At 44.7% G+C, this 17818-nt stretch overlaps 1 protein-coding gene across 5 annotated transcripts in view; it reads right to left on the bottom strand.

Annotated features, from left to right (window-relative positions):
- Nucleotides 1-17818, bottom strand: part of GALNTL6 (polypeptide N-acetylgalactosaminyltransferase like 6) — a 958556-nt gene that overhangs the window by 282211 nt on the left and 658527 nt on the right. The window lies entirely within an intron of this gene.

Genomic DNA, 17818 nt, shown 5'->3' with positions numbered 1-17818 from the left:
GCAATATCATTTATTGGATCAACTTGTGTTGGTAAAAGAGACAACATGTAAGATTGAAAGCTTGTGTCTTTCATCAACAGAAGTTGGTCCAATAAAAGACATTACCTCATCCACTGTGCCGCTATAGTAAATACTAGCACTCAAATTATAAACCATGGAAACAAAATCTAATATAAAATTTGCTTTGGGGTTATGATCAGGAGCGCCGGCAGCCTTTTTGGCACCCTAGGCCGCGGAAGGTCCCGCCCCCAAAATGGCACCCCCGACAGTGGCAGCGGAAGGTCCCGCCCCCCAAAATACCGACGACGACCATGGTGGCCGGATGTTCGGCCGCCGCCGTCGCTGCCCCCAAATATCAGTGCCCTAGGCGACCGCCTAGGTCGCCTAATGGGTTGCGCCAGCCCTGGTTATGGTGAATATAAACAGTGATTATTGGTATTGGTAATATCTCCAATTAATTAGCTTTGTTTTAAAAAAATTCAGATAGAAAACCAAAAAGGGGATATTTCACCTGCAAACCAAGATTAAGTGTGTTTGCAGCATCTGGACCTAAAGGTTCAATCCAATGCCCAGGGACATCAATGGATTGGATTGGTCCCTCAACGACTTGTGCTATGAATAAGAGAGAGAGAGAGATCGCAATAGAGGCCATTATTCTCTCTATTCTGATTGTACATTCAAATCCTGTATGTGTCCCATTACAGTTCTGTTAGGTAGCCTGAGGTATGACTGGTTTCAGAGTAGCAGCCGTGTTAGTCTGTATCCACAAAAAGAACAGGTGTACTTGTGGCACCTTAGAGACTAACAAATTTATTAGAACATAAGCTTTCGTGGGCTACAGCCCACTTCTTTGGATGCATATAGAATGGAACATATATTGAGGAGATATATATACACATATATATATATACACATATATATATCTCCTCAATATATGTTCCATTCTATATGCATCCAAAGAAGTGGGCTGTAGCCTACGAAAGCTTATGTTCTAATAAATTTGTTAGTCTCTAAGGTGCCACAAGTACTCCTGTTCTTTTTGAGGTATGACTGTGCTCCCTCCCACTCCTATAATGAGTGCAATATTCACCAGCATATAGAAGCTGTTGTTCAAAATATAAAAACAAGAATTGGATAGTTTATTAACTTGCATTACTTATTTGGCTTTTCATAGGTCTTTTACAAAATACAATTTACCAGCAGTGAGGGTTTTCAGTGTTGTTTGCCTGACTGCAGCTTGATTCTCCTTGACTTTGTTAAGGAATGTAAAAAACAAAGAAGAAAATCTCCTTTCATTTTCATCATGCATTTGGAGTCATTTCTTCTGAGTATTCATTTCTAGGAATGCACAAAAATCTTCATAATGACAAAGTAAAAACATGACTGCAATGCATTTGAATTTCAAAGTTGCATACACTCTCCAGTTTTCCAGGTAAGTGAGTATGCCCATCTCAGAAACAAATAGCTTGTTAAATATGGCTGAGCAGCTGCCTGATTACCAATAGGAAACATCTAATTAATGTGCAGGAGAATCAAAAGGCAATTTATCTTACTCATTGCTCTTCCTGATAGTCATTCATACTATTTAAGGGCCTGATCCAGCAAGGTGCTGACCATCCTCAACTCTCAAATGAGCACTTGCAATTGCAGTTGTGACCTTACAGGACACAGCCCTAATTGGTACTATAAAATGTGAAATTCAGTGTTTCTTTAGCATTAGGGGAGGATTTAAAGAGACAAAGCAAATCACTTTGAAGTCCAGGCCAACATTAATTGAGATCTCTGTAGAAAAGCACAGAACATGATTGTCTCAGTTAAGAGTGGTGTGCCAGCTTCGTCTGCATAAAGAAAATCCTTAGTGTCACTTAATGCCATCGTTACATACTTAGTTGCATTTAACACATTTGAGAAAAAAATCATGAAATGTTATAAAAATATATATTTCTCGGGAGACTAAACAACCCCTATGTACAGTATTTAGGCTTTTATTTTATTATGTATCTGAGACTGTAATGCTTCTTTATGAGTCAATCTAGCGAGTGTGGTAAATAGGCTTTATAGCTATTTTTAAAATACCTGCATCATGTATTTGAGGTATGTGAGCCAGGGGGCCATTTCACCCTAATAAGTTAATATGTGTTTCAGCACTTAAAAAAATTATTATGGACTGAACATATTAAAATACTGTAAGGTAAAAGGGGCACTGCCAAATACCTTAGACCAAATGCTGCAACATTTTTTATCATTTTTATGTATTTTAAAAAATTAAGGATTTGAAGTATTTTAAAAACAGAGTTCATATTTCTGAGACATTAGCCACTTAACATAATAGTTGTAACATGGGTGCTACCCAGTGATTGTGTGTGTACATGAGCATGGGGGAGAGCATGTTTATATAAGATGGCTGGACCAACACAGTGAAATATAGCATGTGTAAGACAGGGGATCTTCTTGCATGAGTTCTTTCCCACCCCAGATATCTTTGTCTCTCTCTGGCACTGACCTGAAGAATTTGATTTTGATTTCTGCTCTTGCATAAATACCTTTAGCATACATTGTTCTCTGGCATTTGCTGCTCCAGAATATCAGTATATTTTATATAACATTTATATATTAATTCATCTACAGTATATAAGGAATGTATAATTGGTTATTAATTATTTAATCCTTAGTACTCTTTACTAAGGGACTGATGCAGAATAATTAAAACAAACCCTTTTCCAGTTCCAGTCTCTCTCTTGGCAGCTGTTGTAATTTATGGCAGCTTCTTCACAGCTGTCTATGGGCTACTCTGCAACCAAGACGAGCTCAGGGCACTCTAGCCATTCCCTCCGCCACCTGGAACAGATGAGCTGCAGCCATCTCCAATTCAGTTGGCAATGTAACCTGTCCATCATTCCCTTTCCCACAGCATTTGAAAGCTTATTATGTCTACTTTAAAATGAGGTTTGATATGGAGCTGTCATAAAAACAGGGATAAACAATGACACCATCAACATGTTAAAATGATCACTTTGAAATATCTGAATTTGTTTCTGTTAGTTTAATGGCTCTATGTATTATTTCAAAACATAAAATTGGATTTCTTTGTGAGCTCAAAGTGTCACAGTAACAATCTAAAGGGTAAAACAATGTCTAATACATTTGTACAGGTATCAATGAAATGTAATAGTGCTGGTGAAATTTCTAGTCAATCATCATCTTGTTCACTATTATGATCTTTGTTGGGTGTCTATGGGTAACCAGAGTCTTCATTGCTGTGGCATGTACACAGTTTTGTGCAGGGATGATTGTTTGGACTACAGACAGTTGATTGTGCAGTGACTCTTACTGGTACAGACACGAATAAGATCTTGCAGAAACTCAGGTGCCATTTGACCATTGAAGAATACAGGAAGTAGTTCATCAACATTTTTCTGTCCATGTTTCAATGGTGATCCAATATCTGGTTTACTTATGTGTGAAGACATCCAAATCTTTGTTTGTTAACATGCTCTTTTGACATGTTCTTCAAAACTGTCCTGACAGGTGGAAGTTTGGTCAGTGACTTGTCCTTTCTGATGCCTAGACTGAGGTGCAAACTATTCTGGTTTCTGAAAGTCTTCTTTTCTTTCTCATTCTGGTCATACATCAATGCTAACCAACATTCTTGCAGCTGAAATTTCAGCTTGTCCATTATTCTCTCACAATTTGTCAAATTCTTTTAGGACCTGCATTAAGTACTCAGCAGCCAATTCATCAAATGTATTGAATTTATCTCCAGACATCATTTGTATGGCATCTCTGATGTACACTGTGAATTCTTTCTTAGCTTATGGATTCTTTCAGTTTGAGTTTCCACCTGATGCCTTAATCCAGTTTTGTCTGTTCTTTTCATGGTTCCATCAGCACGGAAGAGGAACATAGTTACACCCAGTAGGACTTGAGCCTAAGAACAGTTGCCATTGAATCATCTTTGCATCTTTCTAAAGACAGGGATCTGTGGGAAACAATTTCTGGACTGGTAGCTGCTGTGATTGTCTCTTCCTTGCCAGACTTACATTTGGTCTTCTTGGTCATGTCAGCAAAATGTTTTGATGCCAGATTTCTTTACTGGGCTGAAGAGGCTACATGTCCCATCTCACAAATCTCTCCATTTGTTCTTCACCAACATATGCTATTTTCAGTAGTGACTCTTGCACATCTGATGATACATGCAGTCCAGTAGATACATCGATCAGCACCTCTGTATGTGATTCAGGGTCAAATGGGTTTGTCATATGGTTGCTGACATGACTGGTAAGAGCTGTAACTTGCTCTTCATCCCACTTAGTGCAGGCAAGGACTTGTTCTTCGACTTTGTCATCATTACTTCTTGTTAGGCCACTTTTTTCTCTCATAAATTTGCATATTCATAATATAAAGCTATGTATTGTCATGTCTAGCACCAATACCTACCTTTGTGTTAGTGAATTAAAAAGCTAGTTTCTAGAATATTTCAAAGGCTAATAGTGCATGCACAAGCAACCACAAATTAAAACCTTCTACCCACAGACTAGATGCTACATTGTATGTACAAAAGCTTAAAAATGGAGAAGCATTACAGTAGGAATTCTAGTACATATATATCTACCCACTATGCAGTACAAACTATGAGTATGCAATCTATTGCTACTGGTTCACAACCTTAAGTATGAGACTGATCTGGTCCGCAAGTTTCAATTGAAAATATAGGTAACTATTATAATCACTTGATATACTTTGACAATTCTTATATGCACCATGAAAACATTTCATGTTAGCATATTGCAAAATGTTGCTAGTTGCCTTTTGCCACATACTAAGCAACTTCTTTATTTCTGAAAAAAAAATCTTGCCCATGCAAATCCAATAAAAAAATATTTTAATACATTGTCATTTGGTAGCTTTGACCAATAAACACCATCATTAAGAGGTTGAAATTAACTTCAACTGTAGTCTGTCATGTTGCAGTGTTCCTGGAACTGTGCAAAAAATGACACACACACTCATTTTGGATACCATTGTTTCACCCTCTTACAGCACCACTTGCCAGCTCCACATCATACCTCACCCAAGCGTACCTAAAATAAGCTTTCAAGTACTATACAATGCAGGTGTATGTAGTGTGGGCACAAAAACTCCAAAAATATGACCCTTTTTAGAAAATTGCTGCACATTTACAATATACTTCCTCCTGTCCCTGGAAACACCAGTACCCAGGGGACTGAGGAAGGTTGTATCCTGTGCTGGGGCAGCTCCCCCAGAAGCCCTGTTGGCCCCTTTATGGACCCCACACTCCATTAGAGCAGTGTGCTGGAGCTGGGACCAGAATTTGGCTCGGATGTTGGAAGTTCAGCTGGGAGAAGCCAGAGGCACACATGGCAGTGTGGAACTGGGTTCTCCATATGCTCCATCTCCCAGGAGCTAGAAACAATCCATCTTTAGCACAGTGCTCTCCAGTGGTCTGGCTCAAACATCAGAAAACTGCCCAGTCTCCAGTGTGGCTAATCGCTGTCCCCACTTGGTTATTCTCAAAAGTCCTAAGGGTTAAATTGTTTTGTGTTATTTTCTGTATTTGAGCAACATACTCTGATGATATTAAGGACTGTGTTCTGGCTTTGATTGCCAAAGACCATGTGGAAAAAGAACAGGAGTACTTGTGGCACCTTAGAGACTAACAAATTTATTTGAGCATAAGCTTTCATGGGCTACATCCCACTTCTTCGGATGCATAGAATGGAACATATATTGAAGAGATATATATACACACACACATACAGAGAGCATGAACAGGTGGGAGTAGTCTTACCAACTCTGAGAGGCCAATTAAGTAAGAGGAAAAAAAAACTTTTCAAGTGATAATCAAGTCTAATTTGCATAGCAATTCGAGTTCAGCAGTTTCTTGTTGGAGTCTGTTTTTGAACCTTTTCTATTGCAAAATTGCCACCCGCAGGTCTGCCATTGAGTGACCAGACAGGTTAAAGTGTTCTCCTACTGGTTTTTGAATGTTATGTTGAATGGGTACCCGCATGGCCCCACAGTATGCCAACATTTTTATGGCTGACTTACAACAAGGCTTCCTTAGCTATCATCCCCTAACGCCCCTACTCTACTTGCGCTACATTGATGACATCTTCATCATCTGGACCCATGGAAAAGAACTCGAATTGATATGCAAATTAGATACAATCAATTTAGGTTTGAATAAAGACTGGGAATGGCTGAGCCATTACAAACATTGAATCTATCTCCCCATGTAAGTACTCTCGCACTTCTTATCAACCTATCTGTACTGGGCTATCTTGATTATCACTTCAAAAGGTTTTTTTTTTTCTCTTACTTAGTTGGCCTCTCAGAGTTGGTAAGACAACTCCCACCTGTTCATGCTCTCTGTATGTGTGTGTGTGTGTATATATATATATATCCTCAATATATGTTCCATTCTATGCATCCGAAGAAGTGGGATGTAGCCCATGAAAGCTTATGCTCAAATAAATTTGTTAGTCTCTAAGGTGCCACAAGTACTCCTGTTCTTTTTGCGGATACAGACTAACACGGCTGCTACTCTGAAAAAAGTCCATGTGGGTGGCTGGGTGTATGCACAGGCAATCTGACCGAGCAGCAGATCTTAAAGACATGCTGGTCAATTCAATGTCACTCAGCATGCTAGAGTGAAAGCTACAATACCCTCTGAAAGGCTTGGAAACCTGGAATGCTGGACTGAGATTATGGTTGCCAATTAGGGTGACCAGATGACAGGAAGAAAATATCGGGACACAAGGGGGGGGGGGTCACTGGCGGAGCAAAAAAAACCAAAACACCGAGTGCTGCCGGTGTAAGGACACAAACAGCTCCCTCTCCCAATTCCCTACTGTGACCCAGTGCTGCCGGCAGTCAGGGGCGGGAGCTGAGAACAGCCCAGGGCTGCAGGCAATCAGTGGAGATTATGCTTACCCTTCCTTAGGTATGCATACCTTCAGCCTCTGGTTTTTAGGAGCGGGGGAAAAAAACCAACAGAGAACAGCTGAGTGCTGCCGGCAGTCAGAGGGGAAGAAAAAAAAAAAGCCGAGAACAGCTGAGTGCTGCCGACAGAGAAAAAAAAAAAAAAAAAAAAAAAAGCGGAGTGCAGCGTCCCGACCGAAGATCAATCGGGACGCGGGACACATACCTAAATATCGGGACGGTCCCGATTTTATCGGGACGTCTGGTCACCCTATTGCCAATTGGCCTTGTAGGTACAGAAGAAAGATGCAGGAAGCCTTCCACCATACATATATTTGGCATATGCACAGATCATAAATTGAGATCAAATCCAGAGATTTTTTTAGCTGTGAAAACTCCAGCCTTAGTTAAGAATATAAAAATTGTCATATCTCTTTCTATTGAAGATACTAAACCAGACAAGAGGGAATAAGAATTTTAGTTCTAATTACAGACTGTGAAATAAAAGGTATAGTAATATGAAGTAGGTTGTGAGTAAAGCTATGACAAGTTATTTTTAATTGTCCTGTTGACATATCATTGCTGTTGATGGTGTGGGTATAGTTGGATCATATCCAAGTACAACTGACATAGAATGTCATTAACTATTTTAATTAGAATCATTTTTATGTGGCAAGTCTAAAGTGCTTGAATGCACAGTAATCAGACTCCTCAAATAATAACTCTTGATAAGTCCTAAAGATTCAAGAACAGGGTGTATATTCTTTAAACTGTGTGTATATTCAAACTTTTATTAAGGAACCGTAAAAAACAAAATCACCAGGAATGCATTCACTCAATAATATTTACAAAATATGGAAAGTAATTGGTCCTTGCTACAATCAACATTGCTATAAAACATTGCTTATACTTCATTATAAGTGTATCTATTCCACTGCAGCTGGTGCTTTTCTTTCTCTTGACATTAATCAGGATTTAATAATCTTTATTTTGGTGCTTCATTATCAAACACTATGACCTGTGACTGTTAAGTTATACAAACTTCTTAATGAAGACGCTGTAGCTTTCTCTTTAGACTGTCTTTCATTCATCAACAAATGTTACTAAGGTTTTTTAAAAATACCTTGCGTTTATCAAGTGGACTTGTACAAAAGTAAAGAGTACTGTGTTATATTACCATGTTGTTATGACTGTTAAAATAAAATACAGCACAGTTACCTATGCAAAAGAAGCAAACTGGAAACAAACTGAATTAAAGCCCACAAGGTGCTGAAAAGTTAAAAAAAAAGAAAGGCACTTCAATAAGGAATTTATTTTTAAACCTTTCTTTCAATGTTACCGTGACTACTGAAATTGGCACTGAACAGTCTCTCAGTACGAATATTTGAGGAGGAATGTATACAGCAGTCGATTTCAAGAAAGCAGGATTACAAAATGTGACTCATCATAATCCTGTAATTTTCCTGCTAGCTAACAAGCAGCAGTTAAAATTTTGCAAAATTGCAGTGCAGTGTTTCTGGGAATAAAATGAAGATGAGAGGATAAGAAAAAAATCTGACAAAAAATTGTGGTTAGCTTTCATTTGCTTGTTGGATGTAAAATATAGATGGTTATTACAAATCAAATGCAAAATAATAATAATAAAAAAAATGCTACAGCCTCTGCTATATCAGCTTTCAAGCTCTGGTCATTAAAAATGAATCTCATGATTTTTGGCCGTGTTGTTTTGATGCATGAGATCTCATCATCATAACAATGAGAGCTTTAGCCTCTGAAAAGATTACGGACGTTTCTTCATGGGTAAATTGCATTTTATTGCAAAGACATGAAATTAAAAGACTCTGATACACACATTATATGAGAGGATGTGGATATGTTAAACTATATCCATGTTTCAAAAGATAGCCCACACTTTCCATGTACAGAACTCAAAGGACAATGTTTTTCTTTAAGAAAAAAGAAAGAAGAATGAAAAACATTTAGGATGTTAAAATGGGTATATGACCCGAGAGGCTCTTTTGATGTTTACAAAAACAACAAGGAGTCTGGGGGCACCTTAAAGACTAACAGATTTATTTGGGCATAAGCATTCGTGGGTAAAAACCTCACTTCTTCAGATGAATAGAGTGAAAGTTACAGATGCAGGCATTATATACTGACACATGGAGAGCAGGGAGTTACTTCGCAAGTGGAGAACCAGTGTTGACAGGGCCAATTCAATCAGGGTGGATGTAGTCCACTCCCAATAATAGATGAAGAAGTGTCAATTCCAGGAGAGGAAAAGCTGCTGCTGTAATGAGCCAGCCACTGCCAGTCCCTATTCAAACCCAGATTAATGATGTTAAATTTGCAAATGAATTTTAGTTCTGCTGTTTCTCTTTGAAGTCACCCACAACCACTTCAGATTTGGGGACAACTAATACCTTCAAGTCGGTGGCACTGCTATGGGTACTCGCATGGCCCCACAGTATGCCAACATTTTTATGGTTGACTTAGAACAACGCTTCCTCGGCTCTCGTCCCCTAGTGCCCCTCCTCTACTTGCGCTACATTGATGACATCTTCATCATACGGACCCATGCAAAGGAAGCCCTTGAAGAATTCCACCTGGACTTCAACAATTTCCACCCCACTGTCAACCTCAGCCTGGACCAGTCCACACAAGAGATCCACTTCCTGGACACTACAGTGCAAATAAGTGATGGTCACATAAGCACCACCCTATACCGGAAACCTAGTGACCGCTATACGTACCTACATGCCTCCAGCTTCCATCCAAGACATATCACATGATCCATTTTCTACAGCCAAGCCCTAAGATACAACCGAATTTGCTCCAACCCCTCAGATAGAGACAAACACCTACAAGATCTTTATCAAGCATTTGTAAAACTACAATACCCACCTGGGAAGTGAGGAAACAGATTGACAGAGCAAGACGGGTACCCAGAAATCACCTACTACAGGACAGTCCCAACAAGGACAATAACAGAACACCACTGGCGATCACATACAGCCCCCAGCTAAAACCTCTCCAGTGCATTATCCACGATCTACAACCTATCCTGGAAAATGATCCCTGACTCTGACAGACCTTGGGAGGCAGGTCAGTCCTCGCTTACAGACAACCCCCCAACCTGAAACAAATACTCACCAGCAACTACACACCACACCACAGAAATACCAACCCAGGAATCAATCCCTGTAGCAAACCTCGTTGCCTACTCTGTCCCCATATCTACTCTGGCGACACCATCAGAGGACCCAACCACATCAAGGGCTCATTCACCTGCACATCTACTAATGTTATATATGCCATCATGTGCCAGCAATGCCCCTCTTCCATGTACATTGGCCAAACCGGACAGTCCCTCCGCAAAAGAATAAATGGATACAAATCGGACATCAGGAATGGTAACATACAAAAGCCAGTAAGTGAACATTTCAATCTCCCTGGTCATTCTATTACACATTTAAAAGTCACTATCATTGAACAAAAAAACTTCAGAAACAGACTTCAAAGAGAAACAGCAGAACTAAAATTCATTTGCAAATTTAACACCATTAATCTGGGCTTGAATAGGGACTGGGAGTGGCTGGCTCATTACAGAAGCAGCTTTTCCTCTCCTGGAATTGACACCTCCTCATCTATTATTGGGAGTGGACTACATCCACCCTGATTGAATTGGCCCTGTCAACACTGGTTCTCCACTTGCGAAGTAACTCCCTGCTCTCCACGTGTCAGTATATAATGCCTGCATCTGTAACTTTCACTCTATGCATCTGAAGAAGTGAGGTTTTTACCCACGAAAGCTTATGCCCAAATAAATCTGTTAGTCTTTACGGTGCTACCAGACTCCTTGTTGTTTTTGTAGATACAGACTAACACGGCTACCCCCTGATCTTTTGATGTTTGGGGTAGTAGTAATATTGGTCTACAGATATGGGCCACATAGCACTGATAAAATATGCTTTGATAACTAGTTAACTAAGGCCTGGTCTACACTAGGCATTTATGTCGAAGTTAGCGCCGTTACATCGAATTAACCCTGCACCCGTCCACACCGCGAAGCTATTTAGTTCGACATAGAGGTCTCTTAAATTTGACTTCTGTACTCCTCCCCGATGAGGGGAGTAGCGCTAAATTCGACATGGCCATGTCGAATTAGGCTAGGTGTGGATGGAAATCGACGCTAATAGCTCCGGGAGCTATCCCAGAGTGCACCACTCTGTTGACGCTCTGGACAGCAGTCCGAGCTCGGATGCTCTGACCAGCCACACAGGAAAAGCCCCGGGAAAATTTGAATTCCTTTTCCTGTCTGGACATCGTGGCGAGCTCAGCAGCACTGGCAACGATGCAGAGCTCTCCAGCAGTGATGGCCGTGCAATCTCAGAATAGAAAGAGGGCCCCAGCATGGACTGATCGGGAAGTCTTGGATCTGATCGCTGTGTGGGGCGATGAGTCCGTGCTTTCCGAGCTGCGCTCCAAGAAACGGAATGTAAAGATCTACGAGAAGATCTCTAAAGACATGTCAGAGAGAGGATACAGCCGGGATGCAACGCAGTGCCGCGTGAAAATCAAGGAGCTGAGACAAGGCTACCAGAAGACCAAAGAGGCAAACGGACGCTCCGGATCCCATCCCCAGACATCCCGTTTCTACGAGGCACTGCATTCCATCCTAGGTGCGGCCGCCACCACTACCCCACCACTGACCGTGGACTCTGAGGATGGGATATTGTCCACGGCCGGTTCCTCGGACATGTTAGCGGACGGGGAAGATGAGGAAGGAGATGAGGAGGACGAGGCAGTCGACAGCGCTTACAACGCTGATTTCCCCGACAGCCAGGATCTCTTCATCACCCTTACAGAGATCCTCTACCAACCTTCCCCAGCCGTTAACCCGGACACAGAATCTGGGGAAGGATCAGCCAGTAAGTGTTTTAAACATCTAAACATTTATTTTTAACAGAACAGGAATATTAAGAATAACAACAATGGGTTTCTCATGATTAGTTTGCCCTAGGCGCTTAACGTTTCAGTCCTGGGCAGTGCAACTATTGAAAAAAAATCTAACACTGTCCGGTTTAGCATGATTGTTCTGCCCAAGCCGCTCTACTGTTTAGTCCCTGCCAGTGCAGTTACAGTAAAATGCGGTCTATATGTCCGGGGATAGAGCAGAAATCCTCCTGGGACATCTCGAGGAAGCTCTCCTGGAGGTAATTGGAAAGCCGTTGCATCAGGTTCCTGGGGAGAGCGGCCTTATTGGGTCCTCCGTAGTATGACACGTTTCCGCGCCACGAGACAATCAAGTACTCAGGGATCATTGCCCTGCACAGCAGGGTGGCATACGGCCCTGGTCTTTGGAGGCTTTCCCGAAGCATTCTTTCTTTATTGCTGTCTGAGATCTTCATCAGGGTGATGTCGCTCATGGTGACCTGCTTTGAATTAGGTAGGGGAATGTTAGTGTTGGGACTGCTTGCCCGTTCCTTTACAGAACTGTAACCGCTGGTTTGCAGCCACGCGGTGGAGGCGGGAGAGGGGCAGCCTACAGGGATAGTTCCCGGGGACAGCCACGAGGGGGTGGGACAGGGGCAGAGTTCCTGCTTGCCGGATTGCTGGCAGCAGGGACTGACATTGCTTTCAATGTGAAAGGAGGCCAGTGCTAATATTAAAGTTTTAAGCTGCCACAAGTCTACGGCTTACCATGTCTGCCTGCTACACAAATTCCGGTGTCCTGCCCCGCTTCTCAGATCTGCTGTGCAAGACCCCAGGCACTGAATCCGAAGGCCGAGAATTCGACCTTGTCCTGAGTGCACATGTGATAGGTGCTGTGCATGGTCTTGTTCACAGAGAAAGACTATGTTCTTTGTTCACAACTACATTTATCTTTCTGAGGAATTCACTCCCTTTTTCCCATTCCCACAGCCACATCTGCGACTGTCTCACAACCTAGCCTGGCATCACACTCCCAGAGGCTAGCGCAGATTAGGCGTAGGAAGAAGAGGACACGGGAGGACATGTTCTCGGAGCTTATGGGCTGCTCCCGAGCCCAGGCAGCACAGCAGACCCAGTGGCGGGAGAACTTGTCCCAAATGCACCAAGCACACATGGAACGGGAGGAGAGGTGGCGGCAGGAAGACCAGCAGGCGACTCAAACGCTGCTTGGACTAATAAGGGAGCAAATGGACATGCTCCGGCGCCTTGTGGATGTTCTGCAGGAACGGAGGCAGGAGGACAGAGCCCCGCTGCAGTCACCCCTCCTGATCGGGACTGTGTGTATGGGGGGGCTATGTGACTTTGTGGCAGGGGGAGGACGGTTACAGATCCCCTGCTGCGTGGCTCTGTGATCCAGGATAAGGACCGCCGCATAAGATCTGTAACCGCCCTCCCCCGCCACCAAGTCCCATACCCCCCTCACCCAAAGTGCAAAGAAGGAGGGGTGGCAGAGTCCGTGCAAATTCTCACTCCACGCCTGCAGACAGCTCTAGTAGTAGAAGGCTCTCATTCCCCAAAATTTGACAAGTTCTTTCCTTCCCGCCTCACACAATCCCCCGTCCAAGTTTCATCTCCCAGTTCCATGTGTAGTTGCTAATAAAAAATACGTTTCTGTTAATTACTGTTTCCATCATGTTCTTTTGGAGGAGGGGGGGAAGGGGGTTGGTGATTGGACAGGACAGTCACCTTTGGCAGGGTACATAGGCGGGGGCAGGTCCAGCAGCAGGGCACATTCACAGTGCAGTCACTAGTTACCCTGGTCAGTCTGGGAGGTGGTTTTCATGTTCTGTGGTGGGGGGTGGGTTGCTCTGTGACTTTGTGGCGGGGGAGGGCAGTTACAGATCTTATGCGGCGGTCCTTATCCTGGATCACAGAGCCACGCAGCAGGGGATCTGTAACCGTCCTCCCCCTGCCACAAAGTCACATAGCCCCCCCATACACACAGTCCCGATCAGGAGGGGTGACAGGCTCCGTTGAAACAACCAGTCCACCACAGCGGAGCCTGTCAATCCTGGAGTTTAGAAGCGTCATTTGCGTCACTACACTACACCCGCTCCCCACCACAGTCTGCGTCCCAGGTTTAAAACATTCCCGCGAAAACAGTAATAAAGAAAACGGTGTTCATTAACAAAGTAGAAATGATTTTATTTCTAAACGTGTGTTGGAATGGGGTGAAGGGGGTATGTAACTGGAGAGGATAGTCAACATTAACTGGGTAAAGAAACGGGGGCAGGTTCAGCTTCTCTGTACACTAACTTAAAAGTCACAGGTTACCCTGCTCAGTCAGGAACCTAGCTTTCAAAGCCTCCCGGATGCACAGCGCGTCCCGCTGGTCTCTTCTAATCGCCCGGCTGTCTGGCTGGGCGTAATCAGAAGCCAGGCTATTTGCCTCAACCTCCCACCCTGCCATAAAGGTCTCCCGTTTGCTCTCACAGAGATTGTGGAGCACACAGCAAGCTGCTATAACAATGGGGATATTGGTTTCGCTGAGATCACAGCGAGTCAGTAAGCTTCTCCATCTCCCCTTGAGACGGCCAAAAGCACACTCCACCACCATTCTGCACTTGCTCAGCCGGTAGTTGAAGAGTTCTTTTTCACTGTCCAGGGCGCCAGTATAGGGCTTCATGAGCCAGGGCATTAGCGGGTAGGCTGGGTCCCCGAGGATGACTATAGGCATCTCCACATCCCCAACAGTTATTTTGTGGTCCGGGAAGTAAATACCTTGCTGCAGCCATCTAAACAGACCAGAGTTCCTAAAAACACGAGCGTCATGAACCTTGCCCGGCCATCCGACGTAGATGTTCGTAAAACGTCCCCTGTGGTCCACCAGTGCTTGCAGCACCATGGAAAAGTAGCCCTTTCTGTTAATGTACTGGCTGGCCTGGTGGTCCGCTGCCAGGATAGGGATGTGAGTTCCATCTATGGCCCCACCGCAGTTTGGGAATCCCATCGCTGCGAAGCCATCTATGATCGCCTCCACGTTTCCCAGAGTCACTACCTTTGACAGCAGTACATCAACGATTGCCTTGGCTACTTGCATCACAACAACCCCCACGGTAGATTTGCCCACGCCAAAGTGGTTCGTGACTGACCGGTAGCTGTCTGGCGTTGCAAGCTTCCAGAGGGCTATGGCCACTCGCTTCTGGACAGTCAGGGCTGCTCGCATCCGGGTGTCATTGCGCTTCAGGGCAGGGGACAGCAACTCACAAAGTTCAAGGAAAGTTCCCTTCCGCATGCGAAAGTTTCGCAGCCACTGGGATTCATCCCAGACCTGCAGCACTATGCGGTCCCACCACTCAGTGCTTGTTTCCCGGGCCCAGAATCGCCGTTCCACGGCATCAACATGACCCATTGCCACCGTGATGTCCTCGGCGCTGGGTCCCGTGCTTTCTGACAGGTCTGTGCTACTCTCAGACTTCAGGCCCTCACCGCGGTGCCGTAGCCTTCTCGCCTGACTTATCTGCATCTGCCTGAGGGAAAGGTGGATGATAAGCTGCGAGGCGTTGAGAACGGCCACAACTGCAGCGATGGTCGCAGCGGGCTCCATGCTCGCAGTGCTGTGGCGTCCGCGCTGTCACTGACTAGAAAAGTGCGCGAACTGATTTCCCGCCGGCGCTTTCAGGGAGAGAGGGCGGGAGTGATGGACGGATGACGACAGTTACCAAAAGCACCCTCGACACATTTTTTTTACCCAGAAGGCATTGGCGGCTCCACCCAGAATTCCAATGGGCAGCGGGGACTGCGGGAACTGTGGGATAGCTGCCCACAGTGCACCGCTTCCAATGTCGACGCTTTCCCCGTTAGTGTGGACTCACAAAGTCGAATTACTGTCCTTAGTGTGGACACACACGTTCGACTTTGCAATATCGATTCCAAGAATTCGATTTAAGTAAAATCGAACTACTCTCGTAGTGTAGACATACCCTAAGATTCTTTCCTTCTCTCTTCTGCTTTTCTTAGTGGCCAGCAACAGTAAAATAGGGATAGCTGAGGGTATGTCTACACTACGAAATTAGGTTGAATTTATAGAAGCCGGTTTTATAGAAATCGGTTGTATACAGCCGATTGTGTGTGTCCCCACATAAAATGCTCTAAGTGCATTAAGTCGGCAGACCGCGTCCACAGTACTGAGGCTAGTGTCGACTTCCGGAGCGTTGCACTATGGGTAGCTATCCCACAGTTCCTGCAGTCTCCGCCACCCATTGGAATTCTGGGTTGAGATCCCAATGCCTGAATGATGCAAAACAGTGTCGCGGGGGGTTCTGGGTACATGTCGTCAGGCACCTCCCCCTCCGTCAGAGCAATGGCAGACAATCGATTCGTGCCTTTTTATCTGGGTTACCTGTGCAGACAACATACCACGGCAAGCATGGAGCCCGCTCAGCTCAGCTCACCGTCACCATATGTCATCTGGGTGCCGGCAGACGTGGTACTGCATTGCTACACAGCAGCAGCTAATTGACTTTTGGCTGTAGACGGTGCAGTATGACTGGTAGCCTTCATTGGCGATCTGGGTGCTGGCAGATGTGGGGCTGGCAGACGTGGGGCTGCATTGCTACACAGCAGCAGCCCCTTGCTTTTTGGTAGAAGATATATTATGACTGGTATCCATCGTCGTCGTACTGCCTTCTCAATGACGATGATGGCTCTCAGTTGTAGTACGCTATTTTCTGCCAAGCGCCCAGTATTTTCTGCCAAGCACCCAGAAGATGCCGAGGGCTATCAGTCATGCTGCACCGTCGTCTGCCAGCTTAAGATGTAAAAAAAAGATTTGTTCTGTATTCATTTGCTTCCCCCCACCCCTATGAAATCAACGGCCCGCTAAACCCAGGGTTTTCAGTTCAATCTTTGGGGGGGCCATTCTGTGTGACAGTTGTTTGTGTTTCTCCCTGATGCACAGCCACCTTTGTTGATTTTAATTCCCTGTACCTGTACGCCATGTCGTCACTTGCCCCTCCCTCCGTCCGTCAGATACTAGTTTCGCGCCTTTTTTCAGACCAGACGCCATAGCACTGGAATCATGGAGCCCGCTCAGATCACCGCGGCAATTATGAACACTAAGAACACCACGCGCATTGTCCTGGAGTATATGCAGAGCTAGGACATGCCAAAGCAAAACCAGGACCAGCCGAGGAGGCGATTGCAGTGCGGCGATGAGAGTGATGAGGAAATAGACATGGACATAGACCTCTCACAAGGCACAGGCCCCAGCAATGTGCAAATCATGGTGTTACTGGGGCAGGTTCATGCCGTGGAACGCTGATTCTGGGCCCGCGAAACAAGCACAGACTGGTGGGACCGCATCGTGTTGCAGGTGTGGGACGATTCCCAGTGGCTGCGAAACTTTCGCATGCGCAAGGGCACTTTCATGGAACTTTGTGACTTGCTTTCCCCTGCCCTGAAGCGCCAGAATACCAGATGAGAGCAGCCCTCACAGTTGAGAAGCGAGTGGTGATAGTCCTGTGGAAGCTTGCAATGCCAGACAGCTACTGGTCAGTCGGGAATCAATTTGGAGTGGGCAAATCTACTGTGGGGGCTGCTGTGATCCAAGTTGCCAGGGCAATCAAAGACCTGGTGAAATCAAGGGCAGTGACTCTGGGAAACGTGCAGGCCATAGTGGATGGCTTTGCTGCAATGGGATTCCCAAACTGTGGTGGGGCGATAGACGGAACCAATATCCCTATCTTGTCACCGGAGCACCAAGCCACCGAGTACATAAACCGCAAGGGGTACTTTTCAATGCTGCTGCAAGCCCTGGTGGATCACAAGGGATGTTTCACCAACATCAACGTGGGATAGCCGGGAAAGGTACATGATGCTCACGTCTTCAGGCACTCTGGTCTGTTTCGAAAGCTGGAGGAAGGGACTTTCTTCCCGGACC

The sequence above is a fragment of the Chrysemys picta genome, chromosome 5, assembly GCF_011386835.1.
Source record: "Chrysemys picta bellii isolate R12L10 chromosome 5, ASM1138683v2, whole genome shotgun sequence".
Classification (NCBI taxonomy): Eukaryota; Metazoa; Chordata; order Testudines; family Emydidae; genus Chrysemys; species Chrysemys picta.
Note: the sequence above shows the minus strand (reverse complement) of the source record. Positions and strands in the feature narration are given on the sequence as shown.